At 41.0% G+C, this 19,916-nt stretch overlaps 1 long non-coding RNA gene across 1 annotated transcript in view; it reads left to right on the top strand.

The window, feature by feature from the left end:
- Positions 1–11,860, top strand: part of LOC103094735 (uncharacterized) — a 38,213-nt gene extending 26,353 nt beyond the window's left edge. Inside the window, exons 2-3 of the long non-coding RNA XR_463681.3 lie at positions 10,864–10,999; positions 11,312–11,860. This is a non-coding gene — a long non-coding RNA (uncharacterized LOC103094735). The remainder of the gene's footprint in view (positions 1–10,863; positions 11,000–11,311) is intronic.
- Positions 11,861–19,916: the final 8,056 nt, after the last annotated feature.

Below are 19,916 nucleotides of genomic sequence, written 5' to 3'. Positions count from 1 at the left end.
CCTAATTGCTAGTAGTCACTGAATTATAGGGAAAGCAAGGAGGTTCCAGAAAAAAAAATCTACTTCTGCTTCATTGACTACATTTAAGCCTTTTTATCTGTGGATCACAACAAAGTGTGGCTGATCTTCAAAGAAATGGGAGTGCTAGATCTTCTTACTCGTATCCCTGAGAATCTGTTAGCAGTCCAAGAAGCAACAGTTAGAACCAAACATGGTACAACTGATTGGTGTAAGATTGAAAAAGAAATACAGTGATGTTGTAGATTGTCCTTTTATTCATTTAACTCTTATGCAGAGTGCATCATAAAAATGCTGGGCTAGACAAATCAAAAGTCAGAATTAAGGTTTCCAGGAGAAGTATCCAAAATTCTAGATAGGCAGAGATTACTATTCTGATGGAAAAGTGAAGAAGAATTAAGAAACCTCTTGATGAAGGTGAAAAAAGAATGTAAAAGCTGGCTTAAAAATGAACATAAATGGGGGCAGCTGGGTAGCTCAGTGGATTGAGAGCTAGGCCTACGGACAGGAGGTCCTAGGTTCAAATCTGGCCTCAGCCACTTCCTACTTGTGTGACCCTGGGCAAGTCACTTGACCCCCATTGCCTAGCCCTTACCACTCTTCTGCCTTGGAGCCAATACACAGTATTGACTCCAAGATGGAAGGTAAGGGTTTAAAAAAAAAAATTAACATAAACAACAAAGTTCTTCACAACTGGCCCCATCACTTCCTGGCAGAGGAAACAGAAATGGAAGCAGTGTTAGATTATATTCTTGGGATCATTACCGATGGTGACTGCAGTCATGAAATTAAAAGACACTTGCTCCTTGGAAGAAAAGCTATGGCAAATCTGGACAGCACACTAAAAAACAGAGACATCAGTTTGTTGCCAAAGGTCTGCATAGTCAAAGCTATGGTTTTTCCAGTAGTAATGTATGGCTGTGATATTTGGACTAGAGCAAAAGCTGAGCATTGCAAAGCTGACACTTTCAAACTGTGGTGCTGGAGAAGACTTTTGAGAGTTATTAATGTGTCATTTCATACAATTCCCTCTTTAAGTTGGAAGGTATACTAAGAATTATTTAAGAGTAAAGATAATAGGTTTAGGGTTAGGTAGAACCATGATAGGCTTCATCTGTGTCCCTAGAAGGTGATGATGCATTTTATATTAATTGTCCTCGATGTTATTGTCTTGATGGAATGTTTTAAATAGAGATTTTTTCATGTAGCCTCCCCATCCTTGAGATTGGTTCTAGAAAAATACCCTTTTCAAATGAAAGGACAATTTTCCTCCTGTTAACTTAAATTCTTAATATAGATCTCTGGGTATAGATCTGTGGGCTCCTAAAGGGGAGTGGGATGGAATGTTAACCAAGGTTATATCTTTTTCTTGTTTAAGATTCCTTTAAATGTTTCTCGAAATCATGTCAGAGCTCTAGAAATGGATTATATATAGATGAATAGATTACACAGGTTAGATTATACAGATAAATTAAAGAAATTATTTTTGGAGCATAAATCAGAGTATCACATTGGTTTTTTCTCTTAATCAATGCCATCATAAAAAGTATGAAATCAATCAATTAATAAACGTTCATTAAATGTCTATTAAAGCCAGGAACAATACTAAGTGATGAGGATACAAAAAGAGGCAGAAAGAAGACAGTCCTTGCCTTCAAGGAGCTCAAAATCTAATGGCAGCAAAAGCATGTTAATAAATATATACAAAGCCAGCTATATAACAGATAAACAGGGACTCATTAACAGAAGGAAGTCACTGGAATGAAAAAGCATTGGAGATGAAACTTGATATAGACCAATATCTTTTACCCATGATGATGAACCTATGGCATGCATGCCAAAAAGGGCATGCAGAACCCTCTCTGTAGCTGCATAAGCCATTTCCTGCCAGCATTCATTACTAGTCAGAGGGACTGGGGGAACTGTTCCCTTCCCCCTCTCCACTGCACTGAGGACATTTTTTCTATCTGCCCCTCTGCTTAGGATAGTGGAAAGATCAGGCTACTCCCCTCCCTCTCTCCAAAAATGTCCTCACTTCACTTTCCCCTCTGCCCAGCAGCCCAGTGGGAGTACTTCTTCCTCTGTCTGGGGTAAGGGGAGTGGGGTGCAGGAGAGGGTATCTGGGGCGGGGCATGACAGATAGAATCTAAAAGATTCCATCACTGCCTTATACCCATTTACCAAGATAAGATCAAAATGGATAAATGACTTAGGCATTATGGGAGATATCATGAAGCAAATGAGAAGAAGGAATATATTACCTATCAGATTTATGAATAGGAGAAGAATTTATGAATGAACAAAAGAAAGAAAACATTCTGATATATAAAATTGATAATTTTGGATATATTTAATTGAAAAGTTTTTTGTACAAATAAAACAAAGGCAGCCAAGATTAGAAGAAAACTGTAAGTTTGGGGAAAATGTTTATAGACAGTTCCTTAGATAGAAGTCTCATCACTAAAATATATAGAGAATTTTGTAAAACATAAGAACATTAACCATTCCCCAACTGATAAATGGTCAAACAAAAAATGGTGAACAGTTTTTGGATGAAGAAATCAAAGCTACATATAGCTATTTTTAAATGCTCTAAATAACTCTTGATTAGAGAAATGAATATCAAAAAACTTTGAGATATCATCTCTTACCTGACAGATTGGCTAAAATGATAAAAGGGCAAAGTGGCAAATGTTGGAGGGGATGTGGAAAAATGGAGACACTAATACAATCTTGGTGGATTTGTGAACTGATCCAGCCATTTTGGAGAACAATCTGGAATTAAACTCAAAAAGTTTTAAAACTGTGTATATCTTTTGACCTAGCAATTAGGTTTATTTCCCAAGATGGTCAAGGAAGATGGAAAAGAAACTATATACTCTAAAATAGTTGTAGCAGTTTTCTTTGGTGGCAAAGGGCTAGACAAATGAAGGGATTCCCATCGACTGGGGAAAGGCAAAACAAGTTGTGGCATAAGACTAATGTACTCTAAAAAATGAAGAACTGATTAATTTTGGGAAAACATGGAAAACCCCACAGACCTAAGCACCAGATTGGATGTGGGGAGTGCGAGACCAAGCTGGCTCCTGGGTTGTGAGCCTGAGGATTGGGTTATTCTTTATAGCAATAAGGAAGCCGCCTATCCACAGTAAAAACAGGTTTCTGATATTTTATGCTACAGTGCTGGTACACAATAAAAGCAGTCCTACTTTCAGGTAGTTTCATAGGCACTTGGGATTTGGGTTCTTTAGATGGGGAACCTTCTACACTAGAGAATTTTTAACTTCGGCATGAATATCTCTGATTGGCTTCATGATGCTAATAGATCCTGGGACCCCAACCCCCTTTTCCCTTCCCCCTTCCCTGCCAAGACCAATAGCCCCTTCCACACAGCACCTGCTCAACCCTGGGACAGAAACTGCCACGGCAATCAAAGCTGGCAGAACATCAGGATTTCCCTGTTGGACCTAGACAAATGGCTTCCTGCCTCACTGGCCATCAGATCTGAGAGCTTCCCACCCCCAGAAGCCAAGGTTGCCAACACCCTCAGAGCTATCCAATGGGCCTTGCCCAAGTACCTCAACTCTGCCTAGTAGAGATAATCCAAGTTACCTCACCCCAGATCACCACCCTGTAAAAAGATGGCCCCCTTCTCCACCCAGGTGGACACCCCTAGCCATCTACAAGCCCCCTGCTCCTACCTGGCTCTCTCTTCCTCTCCCCTCTCCCACTCCTTTCCTACAATAAAGCCTTATTGTATTATTCAGCTCTGTGTCATTTGCCTCAGGGTGGACTCCCTGACAGCCAGTCTGAGGGATGCTTTCCCTTCTGAGGAGGCCAGACATGAAGGAGCACTCTATCCTCCATGTCAAATGGATCATCACAAGAGCTTCCATTAGAGCCCGTCGGCTACTCCAGGTAGCTCTGGCTCTTCCTTTGACTGTGGAGCAACTTGGGTGCTCAAAGAGTGGTATCACCAAAGGCCATTTCAAAGTTCCTCTCAGGCCTTCAGGCTGCACAAAACATCCTGCCTGTTATCCCTCTAATTCACCCTCAATCATCCCTCACCCAAGTCTGGTCTATGGGTGGAATTTTTGGGAAGACAAATATGATGACTCGAATTAGGATTAGGATTGTTCTTTTTGAATAATGGGATCCAAGGTCCTCAGGGACAATCTCCTCACCTGTAAAATGAGCTGGAGAAGGAAATGGCAAAAGATTTCAGCATCTCTGTCAAGTAAATCCAGATGAGATAACAAAAGAGTTGCACATGACTGAACAAAAAGAAAACAAGTCTCTCCACAATAATATGAACAACAGCAGCAGCAGCAGCAGCAACAACGACCTGCATTTACTAAGCACCTACTACATACTTGACTTTGCACTGGGAATAGAAAGAAAATTTAAAATTAGCCCATGCTCTCGAGCGTCTCACAGTCTCGGGAGAGAAACAACATGTAAACAATTCTTTTAAAGCAGAATATATATGAGAAAAATTGGGGACAGTCTCAGAAAGAAGTCACTAAGCTTAAGGACAATTGGGAAAGGTTTCATGCAGAAGGTGGTGCTTTCACTGACGGTTTAAGGAAGCCAGGCAGCTGAGATGAGGAAGGAGAAAAACTGAGGTATACGGGGACAATAAAAATACCCAAAGTTGTGAGATGGAATTTTGTTTTTGATACTATGAGCAACAAGGGACCAATGGAATTTATTGAAAAGCTTGACATGGTCAGACTTGATCATGAGGAAGATCAATTGGACAACTGAGTGAACTATAATGAGAAGAGACTTGAGAAAGGGAGACCAATCAACGGCTACATCAGGGTATGAAGGTGATCCTGTATTCACAAAGGTTATTGTCCACTCTATGGAGCTCAATCTTTGCCATTCAAGGAACAAATCTTGTAGAGAAGGTCATTACTAGGATGGTCACAATGGTATTACATTTTTGGCAGAGCCATTCTTGAAGACCATTTCCTAATTTACACAGGAGATGGGTTCTGCATTGGTGAAGGTAGTGTTTACATCATTTAAATTAAAATTATCGGCACATTAAAATATCAAAGTGTGCAGCATGTAGGAGGAAGAGGAAGCTCAACATGGGGATAGAAATTCATAGAAGAGGAAATTGAGAGGAAAGAGGTAATAAGGACCAAGACAAGGGTGTCATTACAGGTGAAGGATATAGTAGTCATTAAAGGGGAAAAAATGACAACCAATTAGATGTGAAGGAACGAAGACAAGTTTTAGTTAAGGCAAGGAAATAAAGGAAGGGGGTTAGTAAAAAATCAGATAGTAAAGGACAATTTAGCCATACTTTCAATGAAAGTTTCATATTACATAGTAGAAGGGAGACGTGGTAGCCCCATTGAACCTCTTAGAATGGAACATTCATTCCTGTTAATGCCCAACTCCCCAATGAATCATGTGGGTAGAGATCTTTTATGCAAACTCAGGGGTAACAATTGTGTGTACCCCAACTGGTGACATGTTATCCCTGGAATTAAAAGAGAATCCTTGCAGTTATTCCCAGTGTTGTTTTTTTAGATGCTAGTGATACAGAGAGAGAAGGGGATCATACCTATGAAATTCTACCAGATATCCCTGAAGGTTTATGGGCTACCAGTTCCACAGATGTGGGATTGTTAAAATCAGTTTTCCCCGTTAAGATTGTCACTAAAGAAAGTTCACCCCCATCTATCCCACAATACCCACTGAGCAGAGAGACAATAGCGGGAATAACACCAATAATAGAGTCCCTCATACAGCAAAAGGATAATGGCGCCATGTACCTCAGAATATAATACCCCCATATTGCCTGTAAAGAAGCCCATGCTGGACACCAATGGAGAGCCAAGGGTAAGATAGGTTAGCACGAGACTTTAGCAGGAAACAGTAAAGTTTGTGCAGAGAACAGCAATTATAGATTGACAACTTCATATATCAAGGATGGTTCAACTAAAGTTAGAAAGCATGAATCAGAAGTAGTAGTTCAAGGACCACCACAAGGGGAAACATAGAGGGTCTGAAGGGGAAGGAGAGGACATTCCAATAGAGAGAACAAAGTGAGACAACAGATGGAGACAGGAAAATGAAAGACATGATAACTTATGTGACAGCTGACATGCCCAGACATTCCCCTTTCTTCCTGAGTGTTTCCTCATCTGTAAATGTGAGTGGTTTGAACAAGAGAGCTACTAATGTTCTTTTCATCCCTAGATCTGTGGCTATAATGATGACACCAGTCATGGCTATTTAGAGTTTGGTCATGTGATCAAATAAAACATGGTAATTCATTTGGAGAAAGGAAGTATTGAGTTTAGAGGCAGAGTGGAGTTCTATGTGTATTAGTAATCAGGAAAAGGAAGAGAAAGGGCAATTACATGGCCCAGTGGATATAGAGCCCGGCTTCGAAGGAATTCAGATTTAGATGTGAGTTCAAATCTGCATTCAGATCCTTATTAGCTGGTCTGTCCTAGACATGGGCATGACATACGTAATAACACAACATGACCCTACCAGCCTTGGGGCAGAGAGCTGATGCTATCGATTTGGGGAGAAAGATGACTTTTGTTATAAGCTCGGTCTTCTCCCTTGTATGCCACTCAGTTGATAAGAATGTATTAAGTACTTACTCTATGCCAGGTTCTGGGGCTACAGAGAAATGAGGAGGCAATGTTGGCCCTCGAGGAGTCATGGTTTGGTCATGGAGGCAGCATGCAAACACCATAGACAAGCGAAGTCACCAGAATGAAGTCGGATGAAGAAGGTCTCCAGGTTTTGTGCTTCTGCTCAGATCCATGCATGGACATGCGATGCTGATGAAATTGTACTTAGTATTGAGGAAGAGGCCACAATGCACTCTGGTCCTGCAGACCAATCAGAACAACAGTCGGCTTGGCTTTGAGGTGATGTTGACTGGAGTCTCTTATGGGAACTGAAGAGCTTTTGTATCTAAGCGCCGCGTGGCACCATAACAGCCATCAATGGCAAACATGGGCCAGGCTAGCCTTGTAAGTTGCATTTGGTCACACTGATGGACACTGCCTAGCCATGCCTGGTGGTATAGTCTCAGCCACGGATCTAACGGTGGGAGAAGCCTCAGCGCCTCTCTTGTCCAAAGCTCTTGTATTTCAGATGAAGAGAGACCCAGGAAGAAAGGGGGGTGTCTGGGTGTGTTAACTCCCACGTAAAATCACTTACTCCTAGGCAGAAGGCACCCACCAAAGTGGAGAAATGGCTTCAGTTCACGAGAGCCGGCTGCCTTCCAAGACCTCGCTGTTAGACCCATCAGCTTCCGTGTGGTATTGAGTTAGTTGTGCAGGCGGCACTGGTGGAATCTTCCTACTACCATAGCTAGTTAGGATAATGGTCAAAAATCAGACCTCTGAGGAAAAGTGTCAAGAACTGCTCCTTGTCAGGCTTTGATCTTCATCTGGCATTCAGTGCTGCCTTGCTGTCATGCCTTACCTGTCAGCCTTCCAGAAGACATGCTGGCTAGCCCCCTGCGGAAGAGAATAACAAGCCCACGTTGGAAAAAAACAAAAAGGAAGAGAGATTTTAGTCAAGGGATCCTAACAGATTGAGGGCATGACTTACATGATGAGGCTGAGGGCATGAATTACATGGTGTATTTTAAGAACTCAGAAGAGCAAAACACAGTTGGAAAGACATATGATCCCCCTCCAGCTCAACGCTACACAAACATTATGGGCATGTGCAAAAGTCTGGGTGCCTTCTTCAGTGCAATTCCTAGTCTTAATGTATGTTGACATCTTTCTCCTATGCTCAGCATCATCTGGGACAACAACACTTTGCACTTTTTTTCTGTTGGCACAGAATTAGAAGTCTTGTCTCCACCATGGGAAAATGTCACTCACTGTTCATGGGCATTGATACTTTGGTGTTCCCTGAGTGATTTCAATTCATTCTAATGAAAATATGATGGGTCCTAAACTTCTGAGAAAACAGGAAATTAAACAACTGAGGCACAGAGAGGAAGGGTTTTGTTTTTTGTCCAAAAAAGACATAAATGACAGAAAGTGATAGTCTGCCAAATTTCCCAAAAAAAAAACCAAACAAACAAACAAAAAAGAAGTAGAACTTCAAACTCTAATTTTTTAAATGGGAGAAAGAAGAGGAGAAGGTAGAATTACGGGCCTCCCTCAATAAACAAATTAGGTAAGAAAGAGAGAGAAAAATGACATGCCAGGAAACTGTGCTGATTAGGAAGTGGGCAATTTAATTTCTTCAGGAGAGTAAATCTCCAACATGAATTAATTTGTTTCATGCCGAGTCCTGCTGGTTTTATTTCTTTCCTCAATCACTGTTTATTTCACAAAATCAGCATTCACCTATCTTCTTTGATTATTTAATTTCAGGAGGATTTTCTTTTCCCAAAGTAGTTAGCACAGCTGAGCCAGGCTCTGCATGTAATATGTAAACACATTATCATAGGCTGCCGAAGTGCCTTAGCAGAGAGACAACATTGTCTGACTGTTCCATCTTCCCTCTTGTGACATTTCTGAATTCACATCTTTCGGTGTGCATCTTCCGATGACATTTAACAAACTTCTTTTGACAGGATTTTCAGAAGGGCACTATTAGAAATTCTGGGGGAAGCATGGGATTTTTGAGGACAGGAAATAATAGGAAAAAGAAGTGCTTTTCATGAGAATCGTGACATTAATCTGTACACGTCTCTGTAAATGCATCTCTCTTCTTATTTTAATTAAGCACACAGGTCAGAGTAAGGGTGATACTTCTTAGGATTCTGAACACATTAAAAAATGAGCATTGGCTCTCCTAAAGGATTTCTCTTTTAATGAAGATTATCTGAAATGGAGTAGAACACTCAGCTCTATGTAACGAAGAAGTCGTTTTTCCACTTTGCCTAAAGGACAAATATGGCACAGACAGCCTCTTCTCTTTGTCTATATTTTGGCTTCTTGGGGACCTCGGTTAGACTCGTTTCTCATTTTAGTGACTCATTTAGAGCCTGGATGGATGGAGATGGAACATCCCTTTTCAGACCCAGTTCAAGTGAAGTTCTGGCTAGCAATGGTGAAAATGTTTTCCATGACAGCTGTGTTTTTGGTGTGGATTTTAAAAATGGAATTTGCGCTCCTCAGAGCCTTCTCCTTTCTCATCTGCAGAATAAGCCAGCTCATGCCTACACTGCATCCACCTATCGCGGCATTGTTGTAGGTCTGCCCCAGGTACTAGAAGTAACGCGTTTTGTAAGTAAAAATGGAAGCTAATGCTCATAGTAACAATCATGGCAGCAATCATAATGTCAGTCTTTGTATTGCAGCTTATCCTGACAGTAGACGGACTGGCATTATAGCCTCAGCTTGCAGTAGAGACAGAGCAGAAGTTTCAAACATGGCCTCTGTTGGCCCTAGGTGGCCTCCAATCCTCCTGAGAGTGGCCCCAACCACATTAAATTGTCCTGTCTCTCTGATTGTAATGTTGATGCATTAATCATGATAAAAAGAAACCCATAAGCAGGGGTGGTTTTCTAGGTCAATATGCAGCCCTCAGAGATTCTTATGTAGAGTTTAATGGTCCCCATTGGACTGTGATTCGGTATTAAGACCTTGAGTGGCTGTTGTTTGTTGTTGGGGTTTATAAGGAGCCCTGATCACTAACTAGCCTCTAAGGCACGCACCCCACACAACCCCACTGCCCACTGTTAGCTTGTAGCACGGATTATTCTGCCTCCATATTTGCTACTTTAGAGATGTGAAATGATGTTGCATGGAGGTGGGCACAAAGATAAGCCGTTGCTAAGAGATGTGTGTCTATGGCAACAGAGGGGGCAGGGCCAGATGGAAAGCTTCAAACACGGATGTTTTAAAGGTTTTTTTGTGAATGATCAGCAAATGGCACAAACGACAATTCTGAGTAAGGAATCCCAAATTCCAAACCTGTCATATTGCCTTAAAAACAACACCACATGGCTTCAAGTCAGCTTTCCTCATTAACAAGTGCTGGTTCCACCATCATGCTAATGGATTGCCTCCAACAAAGCTGGATAACAAGGAGAAATTATCACTATTTAACTGGGTTTGCATACAGTTATTAATTTACTTTGGAAGTCATGCCATATGCTTTCCTTCATCATTGCACCGAACTCCTAGTGCCATTTCTGGAGGTTCCATGCAAGGAATGAGGGTAGCATATGACCCTGATGTTGATTTCTATATTCCTTAAAGATTTATGAATGTTTCCAGGCCATTAATCATTGTCTGTAGATACACTTTAGTTTATCCAGGGGAGACTTCATTCCCCACCATCAAAGCACTCTTCTGCAGAGCTGTGGCTATTCCTTGGTATCTATTTCCCCCTTGAAAGCCAGAATAAGAGGAAAAGACTGTCTTGATGTTTCCTTTTTTCTCTTCCTTCCTTCCTTCCTTCCTTCCTTCCTTCCTTCCTTCCTTCCTTCCTTCCTTCCTTCCTTCCTTCCTTCCTTCCTTCTTTCTTTCTTTCTGTCTGTCTTTCTTTCTTTCTGTCTTTCTTTTTCTATCTCTCTCTTTCTCTCATTACAGCCAAAGGAGCCTGCATTAGTCTGTAATTTTTTTTATCTAAACTGCTTAAAATAACACTGACAAACTAATGGAAGATGCTTGCCTTCTTTGTGAAGCCTATAAGTATCAGTTGCTCTTCCAATAAAAGTCCCATTGACAAAAATTCTTAAAACAGCTTTTTCACCAGTCATTTTTAGAAGAGAATCCTGAAACTGACTTCCATATTTATTCATGTCCAGTTCCATGGCAGTAGAATAGGATGTTTTTGAGAAGATCACTACACAAGATAAAATTCTTTCCTGGATCTGATTTATAGGAGCGATTTCTGATTTATCCGTGGAAGAGAACGTTCTTTTCCCCATCCTCCATACCATACCTGACTGGAATTGTAGCATTTGAGCCCCAGCAGCTCTGATGGAGGAACCAAGCCCTGGAGATGGCTGCAGTGCAATGTAAGGACATGGTGAGAGAGGGAGAGGGCCCCATCTGTGGCAGTGGTGTGGCCTTCCCTCCTGCGGTCCCTGATGTTTCTTACATAATCAGTAACCAAGGAAATAAAGTCCAATAATTGTGGATAACATGAATATACTTTATCATTATCTTGAAAAAGGAACTAACTGGGTCATCAATGAATGAAGTGATTCACTCACCACTTCCTATCTTTTGTTCAAGAACCCATAATGAGTCCTCAATAAGCACATATCACTAAATGTTAGCACTGGGCTATCATCTAGTTCAACTCTCCCTCCCCACTTCATTTACAGATCAGAAAACGAAGATCCCAGAGAGGTGATGCACCTACTAAATGAGAGTTGGGACTCAAATGGACGTCTTCTCATTCCAAGTACAGTGCTCTTGCTGCTGTAACATCCGATCCCAAATCTGAACTGCTCTTTCTGGTTTTCCTAACGGACCTCCCTCCATCCCACCACACTTTGCCCCCATCCTCATCATTTACCACACTGACTCACTACTGCTTGATCTAACTTCTGCTCTTCAAACAGACTCTGCTCATTGTCCAAAGACTCTTATTCTCACTTTTAGTGTTTGTTGTTCCCTCGTCACAAGTGTTTTCTATTTCTTCTCCATTTGTCCATCTCTATCCTTCAAAGACTAAACTAGTTCCAGGCTTAACTTCTCCTTGCATCTGTCCCTTGCTATGCTCACACCTTTTGTCCCTTCTCTGCTTATTGTACTCGTCGTCTTTATTATCCCTTAAGAAATACATTCCAAATGGGATAATATATGGAAAGGTCTATGCAAAGCTTATAGAATTGTATAAATACCAGTTATAAATATTAAAGACTTCTTTCCACAAAGTCTTCTGTTCGATTCCACCTGTCTTAGTCTCATTAGTCATGAGAATATGGGGTGGGTCCTGCCATTTCCGTGTCTCTCGGGTTACCTAGTATAGAATTGGGCACATATTACGTAGCTCCTTGGTTCTAGCCCTGTGTCTGGCACGTGATAAAATTACTGCCTCTTGTTAATGCTTCTTCTTGGATTTAAAACAGCCCCTTCCTTCACATTCTTCACTACTAGCTTACCTGAACACAGTACTTGACCGTTTCAAAGCATTTTCACATAGCTAGTGCCACAAGATGAGAGCATTTTAGAATTTAGAGTTTGAAAAGAATGTTAATCTATTCCAAAGCTTTTTTTGACAGATTAGGAAACTAAGGTCCAAAGAGATAAAGTTCCTCACTTGAGGTCATGCAGGTAGCCAATAGCAGAGGCATACTTGAGACCAAGTTCTCTTATCTGCTAATGTGACACTTCCCCAACCATAACCTCATTGTCTTTGCTTCCAACCAAACTGTGAGTCAGGGCAGGTGATTATTGTATAGATGAAGAAACTGAGGCTTGGAGCCTGACTGGTGTGCTCGAGGTTACACAACTTGTAGGTGGCAGCTTTAATTGAGGCTACAATTGGAGTTTTATGAGTCCTGCTTGAGTTCTCTTTGCTAACTCATTAGACTTGATGAAGCTCCCCATTCTCACCAGTATCATCAAGCCTCATGACATGCGCATCGTCCCAGATAGGACATTGTGACAGTCTATTGTGTTCTTTCTTCATGTCAATGTCTGGCCACTTTTGCCTCAGAAAAGAGAGCAGCAAAGGATTTCTCTGTCTAGCTGAACCAGCAGCCAAGAAGGGATTTTGAAAACACTCCTAAATGGCCATGCTGGCTCCTTCTGGCCAAGTGCGAATCGGGAGAGGAGCCAATTAGCGCGACTCGCGCTGCATCCAGAGAGCAGGTGGCATCCCGAGCCATCTGTTGACTTCCCAGGAAAGAGTCCTTGTGAAAGTCACTAATATAGCAATAAACAGGACAAAGAGCCATGGACATTGATCAAAGACTGTATGAGAAGCCAGCCAGTCGGGTTTTCTCCACTGCAGCGGGAACTTGGGCTATAATCAAGCTGCACGGGGAATGCCTGAAGGGCTTTAGTTCAGAGAAGAAAATGTCTTCAACTTCACATAGTAGCACTGGACGCCCAAAGGGCTCTCGGGGTGGCTGGGTGACTCCTGAACCATTCACGGACAGACTAAGACAGGAACAAAGGGAGCAGCCACCTAGGAGGAGACAGTGTGCTGGAATTCATCCGCCATGTCCCTCATCCTGCAGAGTTCGAGCACTCTCATCTAAAAGCCACACACATTTTCCTGCCATTTTAATTCGAGCACAAGAAGTCAGCACTCACCATGGGCAAACCACTAGGCAACCTGGCTGTTGGAAAGGAGTGGGGCTGTATCTGATTTCAAAAGGCTTCACATTGTTTGAGTAGAATGGGTCTATGCAGATAAACAAATGAAAACCACTGTGAAGTTTCTACTCATTTTTCAGTCAAGTCACAAAGCTTGCCCTCCCTCTACGCCTTGATAATTTGCTCTTGTGCACTATGTCTACAATTCAGGTAGTTAATACCTGAATTGTCAATCCTGATTTGTGATTGTGTGGACCAACTGGTCAGACGTCCCCAGCCATGGAGAACTGGAAGACCTCAAATTTGCACTTGACTGAATCACAGTCATTGAGGCACACCTGCCTGATTGCCACACCTAGCACATTCCCCATCTGACCAGAAAAGGATTCCAAAGGATAACGAAGGGCCACGGGGCCCCTCATCAGGACACGACCAGTCAGAGAAAAGGGAAGCCCAAATACAACATCCCATGAATTTCAAACTGAGCATAGCAGCCAACTGGACAGAATCACAGGAGATGATCAATCAATTAGTTAATCAACATACATTGCAAAGCATCTACTATGCTGATCATTGGAGATGTAAATACCACAAGCATACATACTAAGGAGAGAATATCATTCAGATAGTTGAATGGTGTCAAGGCAGAGCTGTCAGTAGTCATAGGGCAGTCGATTACCCCATCTTGCCCAATAGCGATGGTAATTTTTCTTTAATTATATAGCACTGAGATATAGCACTGAGATTTGCAATGTATTTCACAGATATAATCTCATTTTCTCCTCACAGCAATCCTGGAAAGTGGGTGTAATTTTACAGGACAGAAAACTGAGGAAGGCAAATGATTCGTCTAGGGTTGTAGAGCTAGCAAATGTCTAAGGTTAGATTTGAACCCAAGTGTTCCAGATTCCACGTTCAGCCGTCTGTCAGCTGAACCAACAAGCTCCCTCTAGGGGGAAAAAAAAGAGGAAAATGAGGCAGGCCAGGTGGCAATAAATCTATTTATGTAGACGAGTAGGACATGGAACAACTAGATGTAGTGAGTAAGGTAGGTTTTCACCCACCCATCAATCAAGAGAATTAAAGCTCCAGGAGAATTCCCAAATCTATGTAGATGATTCCTGGGATTCAATGAAGTTAGAGAGAAGCCTGCAGAGTTAGAGCGACGACAGAAATGATATGGTTTACTCCAAGCTTATAGAGAACTGTCATGTTTTCAAGATGGGTGCCTGCATCAGTCAGGGCTGGCGGGCCTTAACTTGTACCAACCCTGGCCTCTTTTCTCTATAAAATTACAAAACCAACTGCATAAGTTATTAAAATATGACTAGCATTTTTTCACGGTTTGCCCTTGGTCCTCTTTTCTTCTTTACTTCTCATTCCCGGAGCTCATCAGCAACCTTGGATCCACTTGTCATCTCCGCAGCTAATTCCCAAGTCTGTTTAGAGAGTTCTAACTTCTTTCCTGACCTCCAGTTTTATATCACCAGCTGCCTGTGGAAAATGTAAACTGTTGAGTCTCAGATATGGAAAACCCAGGAGACCCCAAACAACTCATGATTTCTGCCCCAAGCTTTCTCCTTTGCAAACTTCTTTATTATTGTTGAAGGAATGATCATCCTCAGGCACTCAGCCTGGAAATCTGCCTGGCCTCCAACTCCTCACTGGCGTGCACCCCCCCCATAGAATCTCTTGTCCAATCCTGTTATTTCTTCCTTCCCAACATTCTTTTCAGCGCTCATTTACAAGGACTTTACTCTGTGCTACAGCCTTCTGGGAAGAGAGTACTTGTCTGCCCAGACACAGGCATGCCCCCAGACTTTCAGGAGAACGCTGGTCTTTTGCAATACAAAATAAAAAAATGAAGAAAATAGCAGCAACTACTGATTTACTACCTTAATTCCCAGGCTCTACAAATTCATAATGAGAATAATCAATGAGGAGAAGGGGGGAGGGAAGAACCTGTGCATTTTGCATGCCCCTTGTGACTTCCTCATGCAGTCCCTCCCCTCCCCTAGACATCCCCATGCATTTCTGATTGGTCGTCACTGAAGAGGTAGAATCAGAGACCTCTCAGCTCCTCCCTCATTACTTCATTAGAGGAAGAGGCAGGTCTCAGGAGGATGCCCAGAAACCCCTTCCTTTCCCAGCTATGGCTGGGTCAACATGGCTGCTTAGCACAGGGCAGATAGAGCTTGCTGACAATTTCATCTTCCAAGTGGGTCAAGTGGATGTTCAGCCCTGCCCTAAATCCTATTATCCTCCACAAGGATGTCAACAAAAGAAAGCACCAAAATCTGTTACATAACCTGGGGGAGTGAAGCAGTTACAGTTTGAAAATCAAACTGTTCTTGGGAGTCTAAAGGGGAATTTATTTCACAAAAGATATCCCCATTCAGTATTAATTTTTCCCACTCTAGTCACTGAACCTCTGTTTGCCTCAGTTTCCTCAAATAAATTTAAAATGAGGTTAACATACATAAGACAAATATTGAAGCACTGTGAAAATAATTATAATAATGGTCTTTATTACTATTACTTTTTTGTATAATGATAATGTTGATTATATTGCCGACCTTCCTAAATAAGGTGTGTAATCACTCAGAAGGGTCTGCCCCAGTTTTCCACATAGGAAAAACCAAGTAGCCAAAGGAAGTTTATTCATCAGATTTTGGACTCCAAGGATTGTAAAAACTCTGCCCATAATAAATGGCAGTTTAGTCCAGACAGAGAAGGAAAGGACAAACGACAATTGAAGAACAGAAGCAATAGACCAAGATATGGCAGCTTTACTGGTCTTGAATGATGTAAAGGAGAATGAAATAGTTGGGGATAGGGTTAATGCTCTGCCAGTCATCCGCCTCCAAGGGCCTACCCAGGGCAGGAGCACAGTGTGGTGAATGCTAAACTTTCCAGCATAAGAACAGATTGAGGAAACTTTGTAAACCATCCTTGGATATATGGCTACCAGAAAAAAGGAGCAGGTAAAAAATGGGTGATGGGCATATTGGTATAAAAATGGATGGGGGGTTAGAATTGTTTAGTTTAGTTGGAAAGCCAACTACCACCTTTATGGGAGAGCAGGGAACCAGTCTTTTCCAGCTCTTTCTTTCTGGTATCTGGGCAGGTTGACTTTCGTCTTAGTCAACATCCTCATTCCACCCCTCAGAGGGAGAAACAGTTATTTGGAACTTGCCCAGGGAGAAGGGGTTGCCCCCAGGCCAACTGCCTCAAAGAGATTTAAAGAGAAAGTTTCTCCACCCCAAATCTCTATCTCACTGCAGTGTTTGCCAAGGAGAATCCAAGAAAGGTATAGACATATTTTTGATTAGCAATTTGTGTAATTCAACATTATGTTGAATTATCAATTAAATCAATTATATCAATTAAAAATTTTTTTTTTAAAAATCAATTTAAAAAAATCTCTTTGATTCATTTAAAGCCCCCAGCAGGAGAAGTTCCAGGGATTTAGAAAGAGAACTTCTTTCATGCTCTCTGTGGAGCTGACGATGACTTTCATTGCATTTCCTGTGAACAAATGAAATGCAGGCAAACCAATCATACATTTGGAAGACCCACAATTTTTTTGATTTAGTAACACCTTGTAGAGAAACTAGCATTGATCACAACTTTTTGATTTAAAAAAGAGAAGTTAAATCAGTAGGAAGTGATTAAATATATAAGATTTCAGAGGTAAATTAACATAATAGTATAATGTTTAATAAACCCAAAGATCTCAGGTACTAGAATAAAGATTCATTAGTTAACAAAACATGCTAGAAAAACTGACAGAAATTAAATTTCAACCAACAACTCAAAAAATGTAGCATAGTAAGTCTCAAAGTGATAAATGGCCTGGCTATAAAAGGACATACAGTGATCGATCCCTCACCTATCATAGGAGTTATATTCCAGAGACCCCCATGATAGGTGAAAATCCATGGAGCACAGTCACGGAGCCAATCAGCACCCAGGATACAGAACACAGCACTGTGGTTGGTTGCCTTTCATTCCATCAGCCAATAGTGTGCCATGTGGAATCTCTAGTTGACAAACTTATGCAAGTGCATTTCCATTGTATATAGTATGGTATTCATCCACAAAATCCCAAATTTTAGCAAAAGCTTTGCAATATGGAATTACATATGTTAAATATATATATACATATATATATATATTTAAAACCCATAATATAATGAAGCCTTGATAAGTGAACTATGATATAGCAAGGGACAACTGTATTGTGACAGGAGGTTCCCTACTCCCCAGGAAATCTTAGAGATCCCTAAGTACTAAAGCAGTGATGGTGAACCTTTTAGAACCCTACCCCTCCTGAGATCCCCTGCCATGGGCCCCGAATACCCTCCCCCCACCCGAGATAGGGAAGGAAGTGAAATGAAGACATTTGTGGAGAGGGGGAGGGGAGTGACCCAAGTTCTTCATTCCTCTCCCAACTTTGCCACATCTGAAGTGCTCCCATTGGGCTGCTGGATGGAGGGGCAAGTGAAGTGGAAAAAACATGTCTTTAGTGATATAGAGAGGAGGAAAGAAGCAGCTCCCCCCAAGTCCCTCTGCCCTTCTAGTATGAACTCTGGTGGGTGATGGCTCATGTGCCCACAGAGAGGGCTCTGCATGTTCTTTTTTGGCACATGCGCCATAGGTTTGCCATCATGGTCCTAAAGGATATGTGATAAAAGCTTGGTCCCTGATCTCAGTAATACAGAATGGACTGCAAAAACCCAGATGTAATTGAAGAGGCAACTACATAAATATTAAAGTAATTTTACATACATTTATAATCTCTGCCCCTATCATGGAAGTTTACCTTTTGCTTACCCCGCAGACATGGTGACTCCTTACACTGATGTGTGATAATTTCACCCCTACCCTTTATAGATATGTGCCTTTTGCCTATACCCCCAGACATTAAGACTCCTCAAAACCTGTCTTAGTACACCTCCTCATTTCTCAGTGTACTCCTCAATTGTCACAGTAGTCCCTTTGTTTATAAACTATATAAGCCCTTCTCTCTCCCACTTGGAGGAGGCCATCTCTATCTTGCCTCCCACCCATTTAACCTTTTCTCCTAATAAATTTCTCTATTTTCTAAGATTGATCTTAAGCCTTGTAATTCCTTAAGTGAGTCAGCCTACCAGAATCAGGTTGGACTTCCTCCCTCAACAAAATGATTAATTATTAGAGGAGAAGAGACCACTAGGGAAAGGGAAATAGCTCATGATCAATAAAGAGATAGAAAAGACGCATGTTGTCAATTTCGACAACTTCAGAAAGCAAGTCTCCATTATGCTTATAACTTGTAATAACGTATAGCACTGACTATTTTGAAAAACAGAATCAGCATATTTAAAAATTAGAAAAGAAACAACTGGGAAAGAAAAAAATGAAACAGGTTTCTCTGGAAACTTAAAGTAGTATTTATCAATTGAGGAATGGTTGAATAAAATTATAAGAAAGGAATGTAATGAAATATATCCTTTAAAATGATAGAAATAGATGAATAGATATATTTTTAAAATCATAAGATTTGCATGAAATATCACTAAGCCAACAGGCATCTTTTAAGCATGAATTATGTTTCAGGAATTGTGCTAATATTAAGAACACAAAGAAAGGCAAAACAAAACAAAACAGTCCCTGCTCTCAAGAAGCTCAAATCTGGAGGGGGAAACAACATGCAAACTATAGATAAGGAAGATATATTCAAGAGAACTTGGGGATCTAACTTCCCCAAAGTGCTATAGTTATAGGAAAATAAATACCTAAGTAAACGACTGTTCTCAACATGCATCTTCACTGTTATTAATCTCTGTAAAATGAGTCTTGAATCTCCCTACCAGGACCACGTAGGAAACAACCTAACATTTTTTCATAGTTTCCTTAAAAACATTAAATCTCTTTTGAATTTAAAATACATTTGAATAGAGTCAATGTAAAAGTTATGCAATGATTTCCTTACAAATGCACAAAGCAAGCTTCAATTTTACCTGTATTAATAGACACTGAGGATAGTGGGGATAATTGATAAGACAATTTTCATTTTACATAATAAGTTCAATTAGCTCCCCTACTAGAGCTATAAATAAGGATAAAAATGAACTCATTTGACTTGCTAGCCTTTCTTTTCGCCTACTCCCTCACAGGTGGTGATACTAATTAGCAGTTCTGTCCCCCAAAGGTAGGTAAAGGGGAAAAATCCAGGAAGAAAAGAATATGGAAAAGCTACAAATTAGATAATCAGTCATTAAATAATCAAAAACTGATTTTATTAATTTATTGTGGCTATTCTGCATCAATCAAACAATATTTTTGACTGTTTCGAGTAAGAAAAACGTTCTTCACTTCCTGGGCATTGACTCCATTTTTCATAGGTGGCCCACTTTAGTTTCCTACACTTGTGACTTTATTGGTATAATAAACTCCTGCTGAATGTCGGATTATACCCAGCCCTGCATTTGAGAGGCTGATGGAGCTCCTTTGGTGACTCAAAGCTTAAGTGACTTAGAAAAAGTCCCGCCTTCAGGCTGGATCTCTTTCTGCTTCTCAAGCTTTATTAAATGTTTGTAATGACATGAATTTCTTCTAGGTTCTGGCTGACTTCAAGAAGGCCATTGTAGAATCAGTGTGGTACTGTGGGAGTCA

The sequence above is a fragment of the Monodelphis domestica genome, chromosome 3 (genome assembly GCF_027887165.1).
Source record: "Monodelphis domestica isolate mMonDom1 chromosome 3, mMonDom1.pri, whole genome shotgun sequence".
NCBI lineage: Eukaryota > Metazoa > Chordata > Mammalia > Didelphimorphia > Didelphidae > Monodelphis > Monodelphis domestica.
This window is presented reverse-complemented; position numbering and strand designations above follow the sequence as displayed.